This window comes from Manduca sexta, chromosome 6 (genome assembly GCF_014839805.1).
Source record: "Manduca sexta isolate Smith_Timp_Sample1 chromosome 6, JHU_Msex_v1.0, whole genome shotgun sequence".
NCBI lineage: Eukaryota > Metazoa > Arthropoda > Insecta > Lepidoptera > Sphingidae > Manduca > Manduca sexta.
The window spans coordinates 4,307,487-4,326,822 of NC_051120.1; the positions used below are offsets into that span (position 1 = coordinate 4,307,487).

At 35.4% G+C, this 19,336-nt stretch overlaps 1 protein-coding gene across 2 annotated transcripts in view; it reads left to right on the top strand.

The window, feature by feature from the left end:
• The first annotated feature begins 6,321 nt into the window (after positions 1 to 6,321).
• LOC115455962 (rho guanine nucleotide exchange factor 17) overlaps positions 6,322 to 19,336 on the top strand; it is a 144,295-nt gene continuing 131,280 nt past the window's right edge. For both annotated transcript variants that reach the window (XM_037445871.1, XM_037445866.1), the window contains exon 1: positions 6,322 to 6,626. The gene's annotated coding sequence lies outside the window, so the exon portion shown is untranslated. The remainder of the gene's footprint in view (positions 6,627 to 19,336) is intronic.

The window sequence follows — 19,336 nt, forward strand, 5'->3', positions numbered from 1 at the left end:
GAATGAATTCAGAAATAAACTATAGGTTGACAGATGCACCGTTACAAACCATAGACTAAATAATTTTGCGTTTTGTTCGTACATAATTGTAAAACTGTTACTTTTTATGTACTAAGCCAAAAATAATTGAATTAATGCTAATCGCTATTTATGACGTGTATTTGAATAAAGAAAATAATATATAATATTTTACAAGTAATCTTTTATTATACTTAATGTCTGATACCAAATATCTATGCTGATACGCATATAATAAGTAGGAACATATGTTCTAAGTATATATCTGTAACATAAAAGTTGGTAGGTAGGTACTTACTACGTTGGTAAAAGCAGTGTAATATTCCCAAGAGATAATTGCTGTACGTTATAATCATGACAAAATTATCAATAAGTAAGAAAGTATGCGTGATGCAAGACGAAAATAAACAACTTTCTCTTTTGTATGAAATTGTATACAACAGGCATTGAAATCAATAAGAAATGGGAAAGGTCAATTTCGAGCCCTTTATATTTAAATTTTATATCGGATGGCGTCTTTTGGTACGGCCGATCAAACTACACAATTGAAAAGTAACATGGTCGTAATCTTTTTGAATAAAACAAACATCAAGTTACAATAACAATGACCACGCATCTCGCCGGGTTCCCGGAACTTGGGACCCGTTATGGTGTTCTGGTTAAAGGTGGAGCCTTAGTGCTGGCGGACTACGTTTCATTATGTTGACTTTGGCGTCTCAATTAGGATTAATTGCATTGTATTGAAGGTTTACAATTTTTAAGTTCATAAAATTTTATTATAATACTTATCTATATATCTACTTGAAAAATAAAATACTTTGTATCCCTTTCGAACACATTGTGCGCACGGAGCGTGAGATTTGACATAATTAAAATTCATATAGAGAAGTGCAGAAAAATAAAACTCATGTATAATATGTGTTACAAATATATTAAATTCGATGATGTAATTTCGACCACTGGACGACCACCAATATTTAATACTGATTATTCTAGTCCGTCATACGTGCGTAATGCTAATTTATCACAGAAATAAAGTTCATAATCGGACAGAATGTAAATTCCTTGACTCTATAATGTCTTTGTCTCTACTAAATCTATAATTTTTCTATGCAGACTTAAAAATTGTAGTGAAAATAATATAACAATACCTACTTATAAGTGTCAACATAAACGCGAATTATATATGCAATTAATAACAAATTGCTGTATAATTATAGTTCCCTACACCGACCGAAATATGAAAAAAATAAATCATCTTAAATATCCGCTCACAGTGAGACCTCACGCTGAGGAAATATAGTACGAAAAATCGAGATTACTAAGTTTTTTCGATGAGTGATTTATTGCTTTGGCCAGCTACTGTATTAAAAATTACCACCGTTATTAATTACTGTACTCTACAGTTATTCTTGAACAGCTGGTACGTACGGTTTTGTTTTTCTTTTGCGTTGAAGTAGGCGGATTAAAATAAAATCCTGTAATTTTTTAAATTTAGAATCAGATTTCAACCTACCATTGGAAAAAGGAGTTCGTTATGTATTTTTTGATCAGTACCTTAGATCATTGCGATCTTAAGTTGGGAACGTCCTTTCTTCGATTAGGGTAAGATTTTGTAATGCGTGATTCCCCTGGGATTGGTAAAATACCTGAATGAAGCCGCGACTAAGAGGTATCAATGAAGAACCTCCCTCGAGCAAATGGCCTTGTAAGCATCGTTCCATTTTCGCCTCACGCGTTACGGCGGGAATATGAAATTCAAAGATTTATGAATAATTTCTTTAAAAAATCAATTGAAGATCTTTTTTAAAAGTTAAAACTTTCAAAATATTCCTTATTGAGTAAATTATCTATACAACAGGGAGGAGATACACGAAATCAATATTTTATGTGGCATGTTATTTTGAAGTTAATGTTACAATATCTAAATTATAAAAAAAAAACCTACCAAAGTTAACATTTTGTACAAATAATATGTTTATTTTTTCTATATGTTATATAAATTTCGAAAACACTTCTAAAAATATGTTTAACGCGCCGTTTTGCCGGGTGAGCACCTTCATAAAGACTACCAAATCAAAATACGTAGGTCCCTAATAATTGCTACCACCATAAGCACTTGTCAAGGTCACTGTTACAAGATTGTAAATCAGATAATACGTTAATTTTATGTTATATCCTCGAATTTCATTTATGTAATTTACGGCAAGTAATCTAACTCGATCCTAATTCGATTCCATACTCGGCCCAAAATCTTTACAGAACACATAGTAGTGGTCGTTTCATAGTGGATCCAATTTGTTTACCCGCAATCCAATTTGAAAGTGAATTATTTTAGTTGTGATAAGAAACTGTATCTAATTAAAGTTGTGCGAGAATTAGTGTTCGGCTAAATACGAACTAGGTTAGGCATGCGGTTTCATTCACTGTATTTTTAGTTAGGGTTTTTCGACTACCTATTACCTACCTATTGCAAGCATAGGAAATATATATACTTTGGTCGAAATTGTGTACCAGAAATATGCCTTTCGATCGAAATAGCAAGCAACAATTATAGTGGATATTATATTTATTTGAACGGGGCAATCTAGAACTGATTCTGAAAATTCTTCCATTATCTTTAAGTGCAAGTTTATTCCGCGAAAGGACTCTTATGTGGTCGAAGCCTCAAACACTCATTAGTTTTAAAAGCATTCCCTAACCTTCTGAACAACGAAAAATAAACTTTATTGTATTCACCATATTTCTCGAATCAACTGTCAATGCAAATATGGGCTGTATTCTTTATTATAATCGTGTTAGACTTTCACATATTGTCCAATATAAGCATGTGCCATAATTAAATTTACTAATAGACTGTTATAGTTGCAATGTTTGGTATTTTTTTTCACAAAGATGCTGATTGGACAGAGAGTATGGGCGACGTGACTAGGGATTGCAATCCGGCACAAACTTAAATCCGGCCGGATTCAGCCGGAATCACGAGAATTCCGCCGGATCCGGCCGGATCCGGATTGGTATTATGGGTGTTCAACATAGCGCATATTTCTAACTTCATGGCATAATATAAGGAATAATCTACGGGGAAAAATTATTCCTTGACGCTTGAAAATTTGTTCAGATGGCAACATCGCGAGCCAAGAGTTTTGCATACGCCGTGTTTTTTAGTACTTTCGCACGGTTTTGATAGAGAAATTACGTTTTTCTTAATATATCGGAACCGGCCACCGGATCCGGTGATATTGTTGGATCCGGTAGGCAACGAAAACGTACCGGATCCGCCGGACCGGATTGCAATCCCTAGGGATTGCAATTAACCAACGTCACGTCTAGACGTGACGTTGGTTAATTGCAATTGGACTATTGCTGATTCGTAAGCATTGTTTTTCTTTGTTTTTTATTATTATTGCTTTGTCCAGTTTTTTTTTTTGCAATCTCACGTTAAGGTAATATTTATTTGTATTAACTCATATGTGATTATTTTCTGTAAGCTTTTTAAAATAAATAAAAAAGATACGTTGGTGTAACCACGAGTAATAGTAGTAATTAGGATACTTAACATATAATAAAAATTTAACGGGCCTTTATATTATAAATGTTGAAAAACGAATATGGGAGTCTTTAATAGAGGAACAGAAACCAAAACAATTTTTTTATTTGTCTGCTTATATGTTTGCATGCACGTCACGCAAAAACTACTCCATGGAATTTAATGCAGTTTTCACCGATTTATTTCTACAGGTCTTACAAAAAATATAGGCTCTATTTTATTCCGGAAAAATTTAAGCGGGACTTTTATCTCAGAAAAAACATTTTCAGTTATAAATAAAGCCGTAATTTATACATGAACTAGAAATAACGAAAACTCAGCATAACTTTCTTTTCCTACAAAATCAAGTCTTGTTTCACAACATACAGACTTATTCAAAACCTTATTATATTCTATTAAGGCTCCTTAATTTAACTCGCTATCTGTAAAACGATTAGTAACTGGACTAGAAAAGCCAGAGATTAGCTTGAAGGCGCGGCTTAGAAATGTCTGCGTGTGGGCTGAATGATAAATACCCAAGACATTGTTTTTTGATATTAATTATGAGTAATTGGTTGTCTGTGCGTGTTTGACACATTGAACATAGATTGTAGAGACTGCTTCGATGGTGTAGTAATACGTATACCTAGGTCCTGCGTTCTTATCCCGGGTCGGGCAAATAAGTGACTAGGTATTTCAATGTGAAATAAGACTCAGTCGCAGTTTGGAGTTAAGAAGTTAGCTGTGAGATTTTCTCGTGCCTCGGAAAGCACGTAGTTGTTGGTCATGCGCATGATTTGGCAGTCGCTATTCGGGCGGAATAGAAACCAGAAGCGTTTATATCAAACATCCAAATACACAAACTAATTAGTAAGATACCGTACAGAAAGGTATAAGAAATCATTAATTTTCTAATACGAGTTGGCGCCGACACATTTCTCTTTATCTATAACGCTGGGCGAGCCATATTCGCTACTATCAGATATCGGGTGTTTACGATTGCAACCGATTTGTTAAATGGTGCTTATCTACGCATTATCGGTCAGACTATATGGGCCATAATTGTCTTTGAGTCTTAAGTCTTTAATTTAGGTAAAGTTATTCAGTACTTTAATTTCTTAGGTATGTAGGCTAGCGTGTTTTTTTTATATGGACCTCGCAGTCAACACTGGTGGATACCTGCGAATGAGAAACTGGAATCCCTGGCTTAGCGAGCAGGGACCTGGAGAAAAGTTGGGAGGGCATATCTGGGGAAGGAAGTGTGGGGAAGAAGAAGGAACTCTCTTAGAATGGGAGTATGGGAGAAGACCAGGAATTGTTCTCGAACCCTCATAGGCTTTAATATGAATTGGCAACCATGGGGCAGTGGCGGCCTTAGTGGATGCGAGGCGCCAGGCGAAATCAAGAATACAACGCGTTGCCCCGGACGGCGCAAGAAAATTCCCCGGTTTTAACAGTTTGCTTGGTAAGATTGTAAACAAAGTCCTCCAAAGCACCGCGCGCGAGGCCCCTGTAGGCGTGAGGCCCTGGGAGGTTGCCCGGTTCGCCTCTCCCTAAAGCCGCCTGCCATGGGGTATACACACATAATTGTGTGCCTAAGGCCACGACAAATGTACCCTGTGCATGGGCGTGTATCGGTGTGGAGAACGAGTGCACAAGAATTGTCTCGTGGTGGATGCCAGCCTATTCGGTAATAGGGGTTTATGTTCAGCAATGGGGTTGACATTTTATTATGTGCATTTGTGGTCTGGTACCAAGGCTGTGCTGGGGTCTCGGGTTCGATCCGTGGGTCGAGCAGTGATATTGGGATTTCTACTCAGTATCAGCCCGGATAATTTGCACCCGTTATGGCGATAGGTTCTTCGCCGTTCAGATTATGGGATGGAATATATAGGATGGAAAGTGGGTGCACCGGTTACGACTCTGCCTACCCCTTTGAAGATAGAAGAAAAAAGATGTCACTGTATGTGTATTTGTGATCCAACCACACTATTGATTTATCGGGGTACTTATAATAAACTAGCTCTATTTTCGTGTAGTAATAACTGATGTGATACAGCAGTTTTGCTTTTTGGGTTATTCTAGTAAGATTCTTAGAGATCTAAAAGCATAATATGATATATGTAGCATGCTTGTTCATGAGCAATGAAATAACTTATTAAGTAATTTGCTTCTACTGGCGATGTTCTTATAAAAAGTGGCACGAAACATAGTGCCACTCTCAAATTCAACAGCGATATAGATTTTAACTGGTATAAATCTATTTTTTTAAATTTTAAATGCCGTCATGTACGTGCTGAAGTGATATTGACAGTAATTCCAATAATAGAGAATTATATACTTCTATAATTTTAATTTGATGTTTTCTTCTATAGGTAGAAGCAGTTAGTTCCAAATTCTACATAAAATATGCAATGTTCTAGTAAGAAATGTATTTACAAAGACTAGGCTATATGTAGAGTATGGGTTCTTACACTTAAAACCAAGAGTTCTACACCTCATTCATGACCAACCTGTTCGCACATGCGCTAAGTGTTCTAATTGTTCGTCAAAACAAAACTTCTAAATCTTTTCTCACCTTTATTGGGTTATAGCTAACTCTAATTATCTAATAGGATTCAAATTAGTCCCAAAACTATCAATTTGTCATACATAGAGACGTAGACAGCTTGTCTTACCGTCTCGAAATCATTAACCACAATCACTGTAAATAACGTGCGCCGTGAAGTTGTCGATATCTCGCTTGATCGGAGTCGGTTCGGCCCGCGCGCGGTTCACACTCGTCGGATCAGTTTTAGCTTGCTGTGCGCCCGCGCACCCGCCGTTTCGTGTTTCTTGCCGGCATTCGCCGAATCACCGAATCCTTTTTTTTCCACCACAAAACGCTACGAGGCTTCCTCACCACACCATCCGTCCAAAACAGTGATTGTACAACAGTGAACTATCATGTTTGTGTTATGAAAACATAGTTTTTTGTTTTGTTATATTTTTTCGCATTGCATCTTTTGCATTTATCCTGTGTTCTGTAGTGAAATTGGTACTTGCTGCGGCCTCCGCGAGCGGATTACAGCCGTTCATTGTGAGTTTAATCTTGATTGTAGAAATTGATTGTGTTAATGTCCAAAACTTTCTCCATTGTTACCATCGATTTATAACAATTTATTGTGGATGTGTATTTTTTTATCGTGTCCTCGTGTATATGTAAACATTGAGATATAGGTGAGAGTTGCGAGCGTAAGTCACGTTTGTCGGATTGAACGCGCATGGGTAATGGGCATGTCAATATGGCTTATGTTTTATTTTATTTGTTTTATGTATCGTGTTACAAAACATCGGTTCTCGTTATGAACGTTACGTACTTTTTTCTCGTGTTACTAACAAACCAGTTTTGAATAAAATCTTGAAATTTTGGGATGCATGAAAATGTCGGCTTGGTCTTGTTAGACATCTTTTGTTACCGACATGCAATCCCTGGTTATTAATTATTAGAGCCTTCATATTTATCAGAACTTTGTTGAAGCCTAAACAAAACCTTACATTTTGCATATTATATACAGATAGCTATGTTATATTATCTAAATTGTAGAGCGCATTACTCATTGATTTTTTAAGTTATGCTCAACTTTATATTTAAAATTCTTATAATGAACCTACCATGTCCTATTCCCACAAAAAAGTAAAGTGCTCTGATATATATTAAACAAAAAAAAAACATTCATATTCAATATTGATTCTTTAATGCCTGAAATGTACTATCTTGAAGATCCAAGAGTACAAAACGCATGAGTGATGTCATGGATATAACAATTAACTTGACGTAGTAACTGATAAAGGTATTAACTAGAAATCCAGAACTGATGCGTAGTTAGAAAAACTTATAAGCCTGATAGTAAATCTGTTATATGGTTCCTTATATTTTTAATCTAAGGTTACTAAGATTAGGTAAGTGGACAAGATCTAGTGGATATTTTCATAGAGATAATTGAAAAAGGTTTTATTTACTCTACTCGACGACCTCTACAGCTCATCATATTACGATTTTTATGTAGTATTTCTACATGAAAAACTGTTTTTACTGTAGTGTTTATGATACTCAAAGTAATGTGTCTAATTTTTTGATTTATTTCTGACAGAGTTTAAAATTTTTAAGATGGAAAAATTCATTTACAATTTTATTTCTCATTAACCATTCTAAATCCTGATTCAGACGAATTTTCTGTAGCTTCCACTGTCTACTTTATATTTATAATCACAGGTCCTGATTTACTTATTGCGTAATGTTTACCTAAACTTTTTGTTTGTTTTTATTACTTTGCAACGCGTCGACTTTAACAGTGTCGTAATTGACTTAACCTCTCTAAATTTTAGTTTTTGTTCTGAGAATATTGTCGTTCACGTTTTGTGAGGAAGCTTGCTGTCATTTATCACTTTGCTTTGTCTAAATATTACGGGGTTTTAACAATAAAAATATAGCTTAAACTTAATACAAACTAGACAAAGCATGTAGAGTCAAGATTATCGTATAAGTCTTTATAACTACATTTGAAAATATTAATATCATCATTAAGAATGTCTATAATGACGTAAATGTACGTTCAGATATTGATTCCCATGGTTAAATAATATTTACTCGGTAAGTAGCAATGAAAGGTGTAAACCCTCAATGTAAAATATTCTTTGATGTTTATTACATTTAAAATGACGGTCAAATCATAAAATATGATAACGAATACATTTAAAAGTACATTTACTTCGAACTGTATTTTCGAAATGTTTTTAGATGTAAGAAAACAGATGTACATCATTATATTAATAAGTTTAAGTGGTACGTAGTATTATGACAGTTATATGTCTGAGTATTTGAGCTGCGGAGTAAGTTCTTGGATTTAGCAACGATTCCCATGTTTAGCAACATTTTTAACACGATTTGGACTATATCCCATAGATGGAAGTCTGGAAAGCACTGAGTCAGAATAATAAGGCCTTACATTGTTAGAAAATGTTTAAACACTGGTATGCTCATCCTAAACAAAAAAGGAGGAAGAGCATAGATATTGATTTGTGGGATCAAAAGTCTCTGATAGTCCCTGATACCCGTATTTTATTTGCCTCAAATAATTGTTACACTCATGGGCTATATTCGGAGTAATTGTGTAAAAGTAAAAAAGAAATACTTCCAAGTATAAGCAGTAGTGGCGAAGAGTGAAATTTTTGAAAAGGTAACCCGAGGCAAAAATAATTGCCTTAGTTAACATGTCGAGACCAATTTAACAGAAAACAAAAACTATGACAAACGTTAATAAACTTAAAGGAAGCCGATGAGAATGGGGTTGTATGGATGCTTCGCCACTGGTACGATTTGATAATTTTATTAAGTAGTCGGACGTCTCATACTAGGGGTAGGCGCCACGCAATTCTGGTGCAGCCATGGATCACCCTCCCTTCTAGATACTTCTAAGGCTACACTAATGTGAGATCATTATTATCTTCTTAATCCTTACATGATAGGTATTAATATTATTAAAACGCCAGACATAATAAATGACTAGATAGCAAAACGGTTTCACTCATAAGTATTGGTGAAAAATGCTGGTGGCCTAATAAAAATAAACGTACTGAGAAAAGATCACAGTCAGACAGGAAATCAATATGAAGTGGCAGTTTGTTGTTAGATTTTGTTGGTGTCTGAGATTTCCGGACCCCATACACCGATCTAAGGCATTACATGTTCCTATAAAATGGAAATATCTGTAAGAGTGTAAAGTCAAAAGATGCCGCAGTATGTTGCTCAACACGTAGTCTACTGCAGCAACATATGCTCGAAACGTGTTGACGAATATTTTGCGACTTCGTAATCAAAATAGCTTCAAGAAATTCATTATATATAAAAAAGGTGTGTGAGAGCCCCTTTGAAAATGGATGATGCAATTCCAGTCAAAAATAGTAAACCAAGAACCATCTGGATACGAAACAGACTGTTCGACTTAACCCGATGATATCAAATATCGGAGAGTTGCCAGACTTTTTGATAAATTTCCGAGATGGTCGGAATATTTAGATATTATGCAGTGTTTATGATTGGAGAATGGTGGGAATATTTCTATAAAGCTTGTGATAAGAGAAATGATAAATAATATAAATAATTTAGATTGTTTATTAGTAAAATATGTAGAGATTTATGTAAGGTTTACGTTTAAATATATTTCAGACTTTATTAAAATTCTAGGGGTAACTGAGTAAAGAAATTTTTAGATCCCCGCAACTAAATAATAGGAAAAGAATCATACAATGCCACCAGAAATTGATTTTTTATTATTATTAAACATGATCCAAAAAATTACGCTACAAGTAGCTTTTTGTATGAGGCTCATAAACTATACAGTATAATCAAGTAATAAATATATTTCTAAGAATTTCTCATCTCCAAATCTGGCATCCCCACGTAATTTAATACGCGACGTCACAGAGTAAAAACTAAATGAGTTATACTTTGTATAACAGTAAACCGAAAAGATGTTAACGAACAAATTTATTGATTTTAGTAACGGCTTGAGGTTATGATATATTGCAAATAATTGCGGATACAAGAACTAGATTAATCTACGTACTTTAGTTGTAAATCTGTTTGTTTATTGCGGTTAATTATTGTCACTACTTACATGAGAAAGGTTTTTACGCAGGTTAACTGCTGGTTTCTCTGAATTTGGGATTGGATTTGCCAGAATGTAGATAGAGACGTAAAATCTAAGCTAAACTTATTTTGAAACATTCTTGAATTTGTTTTTCTGGCTGTAAATTGGAATTGGATGAGGGCATAATAATGATCTATATAAATTAACTATTTTATATGTGTATAAGGTTTGGATATATTATGGAGAGGACAAATGACAGGAAAATGACGCAGTAGATATATAAAGCGAGTGTGGATGCCAGAGCTGGTAGGGTGGACCGCATCGAAACTTTGAATGTCAGAAATGTGATATTCTTACTTAGGGCAGGTAAAAAGTACTCAGAACCGGAGAGAATAAGATTGATTAACTTGCGAGAAGCGAGAGAAGTGTCTCAGAATTGGGAAAAGTGGAAATCTATAGTCTTTGCCTGTCCTTATAAGATAGAGGCGTGATGCTATACATAGAAGGTAAGCAGAGACAAGACATTGTTGCTTTCACGGTTCGTGTTTCGTTATGCCCATCCCATGACGTGATGGTGTAGTCTATTTCCATGTCTTAATCCCAACCTACTAACGTGTCAAATAAATGGCGGGTATAATTATGTTGACTGGCGAAGTGTAACCATGTTTTGTCAGTCGAAACTCCATTTAGACTCTACTCCACGTACTTACAGTAGAGTCACTTTCCCTTGCGTGTATAAGAAAATCAGTTAAAGTATGTCGACTGTCGAGAATAATCATCCCTCGTCAGTGGAAACTTTATCTGGACTCCACTTACCATCAGGTGCGATGGGGCCACTTTACCATGGGCCATTGGCGTATAAAAAAAAACAGTTTACATCACAGTTGACTGATCTCGAATCGAATTCTTAACTTGAAAACTTACCATATTGGAGTAGCTAAATATTAACATGTTAATACTAGTTGACCCGACAGACGTTGTCCCGTCTTAATTATGAATTTGCAGCGCGCAATCTGTCAATCGCTGATAGTTATTTCAAACAATTTACAGTTATATAAAATTTATATTTTCGTTAAGTTTTCTTAAATTTTTCTAATTTTCCGCGCAATTTTTTGATTTTTTTCTTTCATAAGAACCTTCTCCTGACAGTAATAAACACAACAACAAAAAATATAGTGAAATCGTTCCAGCCGTTCACGCGTGATGGCGTGACTAAGGGAAATAGGATTCATTTTTATATTATATATAGATAGATATAAGTTATTGAAGAAAAAATCTTCGCTCACAGTCGGTGCTGGGAAAAAAAGCTAGTATATTATGTTTTGTTATAACAATAGCGGAATTTTCACGCTGTTTTGAGGCTTAGAGCCATAAATGTCAGCAAATTATACCATAATCCGGTGATGAATGGTATTACTCCGATCGGACTTTGAATTTGAATGAGATATTTATTCTGGGTCGTTAGTGGTCACTTTACCACCTCAATACCTGTATTAAATTGTATATTCAAATTTACTATAATATTTAGGTCTCGTATTCAATGATTTTAAGTAGATCGATTGTATTTAAAATCGATTGAAATGTAATGTGGGGCGTATTTTTCAATTGTTATTTTCCTGTGAAAGTAATTTATTTTGATTAAGTTTTAATTTATATGTAATAATTAATAAACTAGATCATCATGTAACGGATAAAATTGAGCCTGCATACTGCATGCACGGTACGACAGCGCTCTGAGGTTCTGGGTTCGAATCCCGGGTCGGGCAAAGTGAAATTTGGGTTTTTCTGCTCAGTATCAGCCCGGAGTTAGGAATTTGTCCCCGACATGGCGATAGGCTCGTCCCCTATCACATCATGGGACGGAATATATTTGGCGAAAAATGGTTGCCCTGGTTGCGACTCTGCATACCACTTCGAGGACAAAGGCGTGATGTTGTGTGTGTGGTGTTATTTTACAATAAAATTTAAAGGCCCACGTAAATCCACATATTCATAACACAATAACTGTATCTTAGCGCGTGGGCTATGGCTTTAAATGGCTACTTTAAACTTTGTAACAAATAAAAATATAATGCTATATGAAAAATAGTTTGAAGAAAACAATTGTTAACAATCTAACTCGAATTTACTGTTAAGATTAGGGAAGTCGCACACGGTGACATTTTGCAGCGATGCAGTCGCTGGCAGTCCACTTTTGGCCACATCCACAATTCTGTATCGTCTAATCGCTCCTGAGGCGATACAGACGCAATGCAAATGAGCAGCTGACGCGACACAAGTCCGATACAGGAATCAGCAAACGCAACAAAAACAATGAACGCCACAGTTGCAAATCGCGCGTTAGAATCGATGCAGTGGCGACAGTGTCACGCGTTTGGAACGATAGAATAGCGATCTGTCGCGGGTTTGTTTTGCTTCCGAAGCGCGGTGCAGATGCAACTAACGCGGGATAGTAATTATATAGAAACGCACGACAGCATCGCAGCAAAATGTCGCATTGTGCGATCTCCCTTAAATTTGCTTTTTATAACTTAGCACATACTACATCTCTTAGTTTCTCTTATATAGTTGAAAAACTGTATGCACTCAATTCCAATTTTCATAACCTTCAATTTTTCCGTAATACCTACTTACTTATTGATTGTTTAAACCAGAAACCTCATTAATTCACAAGCTGTAATAAAATAACTAGTCTATTGTTTAATTTTACGTATTACCATATGCAGACATTTTCCTCTTACGGTCGTTCAATTTTTAATAACTGGCAAGATTGATGGCGACCGCAAATTGCATGGCACACGGAGAAAGCCAGATAAAAACGGTGACTGTAATCTTGATTTAAATGTCACAGTATTGTTTAAGCTCGGGCCACACGGAGGGCTTATGCAGGCGTATTTTACACGCGCCTACGATGTTAATTTTTAGACGCGTTCTCTGTCTAGCATATTTTTAAGTAATATTACGCTGCTGTACTTTATTGTTTGCGTATTTTATTGCGTTTCTGCAATATACGATACGATGTCGGTAACTTATGATTAAAAAAAATGGTTCACAAACAGAATGCTCCTTTTTGGCAAGCTTATACAAATTTAAACTTAAATACTAAATAAGTTAAAAGGAAATTCTGAATACATGAAACAGCATGGTTAATATTAATTCTAGGAATAATTTAAACAATATCAAATACCTGATTATAATTGTCGAATTATCGCAATAAGTCGTGGTTCCACTTAAATTTTAGTCTCTAGTAACGCGATAATTAATGATGTTATCTACATTAGTGAGGTCCCAGTATTATATTCCGGGTATGCAGATTTCATCAATTCATTTGAGTTGATAAAAAAAGATAAGAGTAAAGTTGAAACTATTTGTAGACTTAGAAAGAATTGCAATTTATCATTATTTTAGGCATAGACAACGTTTCTATCTAATTCATTCGTGTTTGGGTATAGAACAAGTTCGAGGATGCGCTTGAGTTAATATTTTTTGCTGTTATCGTGAACAGTAAACTACACAATTACAATTTCACTAGAATTTAGTATTTGTGCAGATAAGTTAATACTCTTCATAATATTGATATACTGCATATTTTAATATGGTTACAATACGCTGAAGATAGTACTTACAATGGGTACAACTATATTATAATTTCAGGTGGTCCTTGCGACTCCGTCCATGAATTGTTCTAGAATTATCCATAGAATCTTCCTGTAATAAATGCATCACCGTCTATTTCACTACGATAGAAGTATGCTGTTTGGATATTGTCGCAATTAACGCCAAAACTGAACTGATTTCGATGGAATTTCGTAGACAGATAGACTATGATAAGTACAAGCTTCCTTTTATTCCAGACGTAGACTAGTTAGGAAGGCTTTTCAACATGAGAGAAGCTACTAGCAAAGGCTAGTACATAAATATAAACAAAAGTATTGCGCAAAACCGATAGAGATATTGTTATGATTATTTTCCCCGATATCTCAGATGTTTAGTGACGTAGGTGATAGATAAGATATGAAGTCTCGCGCTCAGACTGCGTTTTGCACAATCTCGTGTGTATAAACAATTTATTTTGTCACCAATGTCTTATTGATCTTGCTCAAGGCCATTTTACATTGTAAAGGATTTTGCAAAATATAGTGACAAAAGTTTAAGTATATACTTAGATGGAAAAATGATTTATTGTCTCATTGTTTTTGAGTATGCCTAGTAGTGGCAATCTAAAATATATTAAATAAATTTCATTATTATCAAGTTCGAGTGCCTTTATTTTTCGTCATAAATAATATTCTATAACAAAATTTTAACTGCCTTCAAAAGGAGGATCTTAATGCGACGTAATTTTTTTTTATAACTTAGTAGAGTTTGCAGGAAAGTTAAACCATTATCTTTGTAGAGGTTAGGTGTAGCCAATATTTTGTCTAATGCAGTTTAGGTTCATCTCAACTGAAGCATAACAGTTCTATAGTATTATTTAAAATGTTCACAGCTCTGTGTCGCCATTGTCTTGTTTCTACTACTTAAAATTGGTCACGTCTGCGCATACCCTAAACGTGACATTTAATATATATTTTTTACTGATTGATGAGACGAGTAAGTCACTGTATTGATAAGGGACCTTCCTTTAAATATAGTAACACCTTAACTTTGAATTAAACAGTGCTTAGTGGTGGACTCAGCCTGCGCGAGACTTTGGGAAAGATCCCGATTTTAATTTCCAAGTTAAAATGTTTTGTTAGTGAGACCTATCAAAAAGGTCTTCAGCTTAGGCTCCAGCGAGGCCCCTTGTGGCTGTGGCCTCAGGCGACTGTCCCGTTTAACCCCCTTATGCTACCACTAACCTAACACCCTAACAACTAACCTAACCCTAACCCTGGATACATTATTTTTGAAACCGGAACATAATGTTAGTTGGCGGCAGAAATAAACATTGCGATGGTATCAACTCAGCTGAGATCTGGCAAACGAGAAACCTTATACCTAGTCATTGACTCGAAGCACATTATTTGGTTTGTATACCACTTGGTTGTACAATCAAATTGATGCTTAAAAGGGCACGCGATCATTTCCCCTTCACACATTGTAGGAAGCTCTCATCGTTCCCCTATTTCCTAACTTTCTACCCGGCCTCAGCAGTCGCAAAGCTGGACGGTTTCAGTATCCTGTTCGCAGGTTCCCGGTGTTGATGCAGGAATACCTGTCAAAAACAGTGTTTGGTACACGTTGTATTATACAAATCTATTTCAAATACGATGTCTAAATAATCAGATGTAAAATTTTCTTAAATTACAAATGAACTTAATATTTCTTGGTCCACAAAAAGTACCATAAATAACTTATGTGGGCGCTACAACCCGGTTGAGCAGAGGTCGGGCTGTCAAAATAATTACAACCAATAATCTCATATTGACAGCACGGTTTGGACACGCAGACGTGACGTAGAGTTAAGAACGGTTAGAAAAAACATGTTGAAAAATATATTTTTTTTAAATTATTAGTTTTAACTCAAAGACAAAACAGGCTACCATCAATAAGGTGGAATGTTTTATGAGCAAAGAAGTTTTGACATCACGTAACTCACTGACTAAGTGGCGAATCTATTATAAGAAATATTATAATAATATCAGCCATGTATTATATGGACACAAGCCTCTTCTACTATTGAGAGGGATTATTCCACCACGCTGGCCTAGTACCGATTGGTAGACTTCACACACCCTCAAAATTCCTATAGAGAACTCAGGTTTCCTCAAGATGTTTTTTCTTCACCGTTAAAGCAAGCGATAATTTACGAAGAATACACACATAATTTTAGAAAAATTAGAAGTGTGTGTCCTTGCGATTTTCGGACATCCGTCTCGGCATTATGTTCCACAACCAACGCTAACGCCGCATTTTAAAAGATATTGTTTAATATTAAAATACCATCAACTTTCCCGATACAAAAATCAATGCCTGATAACTGATTATTATTTAAAACCGTGACAATTTAAATTACCTTAGACACCTTTTATAAAGCACCGTTTCCTTCACAATATAATTAATGTACGCAAATGTAGGTCAGTGGCGATATTGTGATATCAAGATTGTGTTTTTGGTATAATAAATTTTGTTGATATAATTTGCGTCGAAAATTGGGTGATTGATACTGCTTGGCTGGCCGGGTCGGATTACATTTCTTTTTAATTGTAAAATTGCACCACCCTGAAGGCGGTTTAGTTCTGACTGATGTTTGCAAGGATATTTAACGTATTAACATCAATTGAGGCTACGATTTGGAAGATTATTTGTTTCATAATTTGAAGTTTGGATGTTGCAGAATTCATTACAATATTTTGACAATAGCCTTACAATTTGATTATCAAAATCAGCTTATTGGGCTATCAAGGGCTTCTAAGTTATTTATTTCGTTTCTCTATCATATTTCATGTCGACATTAATTCCAAACTCTGATAACTAAGGCAGATTTTTAAGTCAAAAATGTCACAAATTCAATTTTTTTAACCTGGGTTCGAATACAGAACCTCACAGCTCAGAGCTCAAGTACTAAAGTACATGAAAAATATATATTTCTATATCCCTATATTTCTATTTGTTTAAATTCGCTACGGGTTAAGACTGATTAGGCTCCTAGGGATTTGCCGAGCTTCACCACTCGTTGTCATAAAATGCGTGCCATTTCTGATCTTGGTTTATAAAAGGGTTGTAGTGGGTGCCTGAGGGTAGTCTCTATAAAAGTACCTAGTCAATAAACCAGTCGATCCTATCTTTGATTTCGACAGTTACAAATTGCGAGATCAATAAGGTTTGTGTGCCACTTCTGCCCCATTTCTATATCTACATTTCATAACAATTATGCATAACAGCCCATAGTTTACGCTATACGTACAGTCGGGCGCAAAAAACTCTCATTATCAATACTGGTAGAGCGACACGGTCATTTTTTACCGAATGTACATGAATTATAAGCTATTACAATCATTTAAGATAACAATCTTGAATATTGATAAGGGGGTAAAAAATTACATGACATAAATGGGGCGAGGTGGAAAAATATCATATTTAATACTGGGTTTAAATTTTCAATATGTTATAAAGTATTGGTATCCAGATTACCTTACAAAGATGTCTATTTTGAAGGTTACTCTCGCAAAACTAAAAGACAGATAAAACATAATGATTTTTATGTTAACGCGAATATTAAAAATTTATCACGTCTTTTTATAATATAATTTTCGCTCGACTTGTCCAAGACTTTGCAGCCTTCGTGAACACGGGGCGGACTCACGCATTACGAGTAAATTGGACCCTGAACAGCTAAAACAAAAAGTTGCATAGTTTTATTATACAGACAAATAATTTTAATATCATTTAATTTATCGTACGCTATATATTAGGAAAATGTTATTTCAAAATCCCTATACACATAATATCGCACTCTAAATAAAATAATGACCTATTTCAAAATTGTTAATTTGTGCCAGTCGTCGGAAAACTATTTTTTGTTACCTTTTTTTTGAAGTTGCTATAAAATTAAGCTTATTAAAGATACGTAAATAATGAAACCTACAGCATGAAAAAAATGGGAAAAACTAAAAGGTCGCAAACAGAAATTGGTTGTTTGACGATTCCCACAAATTGTCAATTGAGGAATGGGTCATTATTTTATTAAGAGTGCGATGTATAAAATAGCAATTTAAACATACAGTCTATCTGTCATTAGAGGCCACCGTGTATGGTGGGAACGGGGCAAAACGCGGGTGGTATGCATATGACTGCAACAATGTTCGATTAAGTATAAAGATATAAAGTATTTTTATCGCATTTGATGTTAACGAAAGCCGACGCAACATAGTTGTTCTAGAGCGAATCAGAGGGTCTACTTGGAAAAACGTAATCCGTAGTTTCGGTTGACGAATCACAAGTTTTGAAGTGTTACGGATCCGATGACGGATTCGAGCCTCTGGTGCGTACTGCGACCATTGATTACACTTATTTGCTTGTGGTAGGATGTATTTTATATCCCGGATAGCGACCACCGTACGCAAGGTGTTAAAACCCATAGTGGCCCACGTAAGTGTCGCGTTCTGGAATCAGCCTGTGTATATTCAGTTCTAGTAGGCCGGCATAATTGTAGCGATTGCGGAGGGGTAATCATCTCTCGTCAGTTGATATCTATTGGACCCTACTCGACTTACCATGGAACAGTGGAGTCACTTTGTCGTGTACTTATAAAAAACCGTAATAAAGCAAGATCAGCGACCTGCGGTAATGCATGTATTAAATCTATTTTTGAAAATTTATTTTCAATATGAACGCGTAATTGACACGTCGTATTTAGAAATGCAAACAATAATAATGTTACCGACCTAACCAAACATTTGTTTTCGCGTTTGGTTATGGTGGGACGGAATTTGGCGGAGTCATAAATTTATTTGAATGGAATTTTTTTCGATGTCATCACACGAATAGGTCACTTGTTGTTAATTTATCTCCAAAGTTCATAAAACCAGGACAGTAAGGCCCTACGCATAAGTTTTTTGTGAACTGGTCATTAAATGACTGAGTTCTTAGGTAAGAAATAAACATCAAATTGAGAACCACCTCCTTTTTCAAAGTCTGTTAAAGATATATCTTACGCGCAGTTAACACATACAAACGTGCACGCTAAAACGCTCGTGATCAGTACATGTACATCGACCCTAATGGGCTGATGGATTTGGTAGAAGACTGGTAGAAGTACTCAGCTTCAGCCAGCGAGTCACTATATCAAAACACAAATCTATCTTGCTTTTGCGGTCTGCATAGACCCTAATGGGGTGATAGATTTGTTAAAAGGCTGTACTCAGCATCGGACAATGCGTCACTGTATTAAAAAACAAATCAATCTTGCTGTAGTCTTTTGATAAATTACGCTAGAATAATTACTGTAAATAATTTTACCAGCTCTTTTTTATGTACTATCCCCCTATTGAGCATGAGCCTCTCCTGTAGAAACTTAGGATCTACACCACGCTGGTCTAGTGCGAGTCTTGAAACAAAATGATCCTTTGCACATCAGTCATCAATTCATATTCTTAAACTAAAATAGTTTCAAAATATCAAGTGAATCTAAGCAATAGGTATTTCGTCACACGTCAAGAACGCGTGTGGTAAC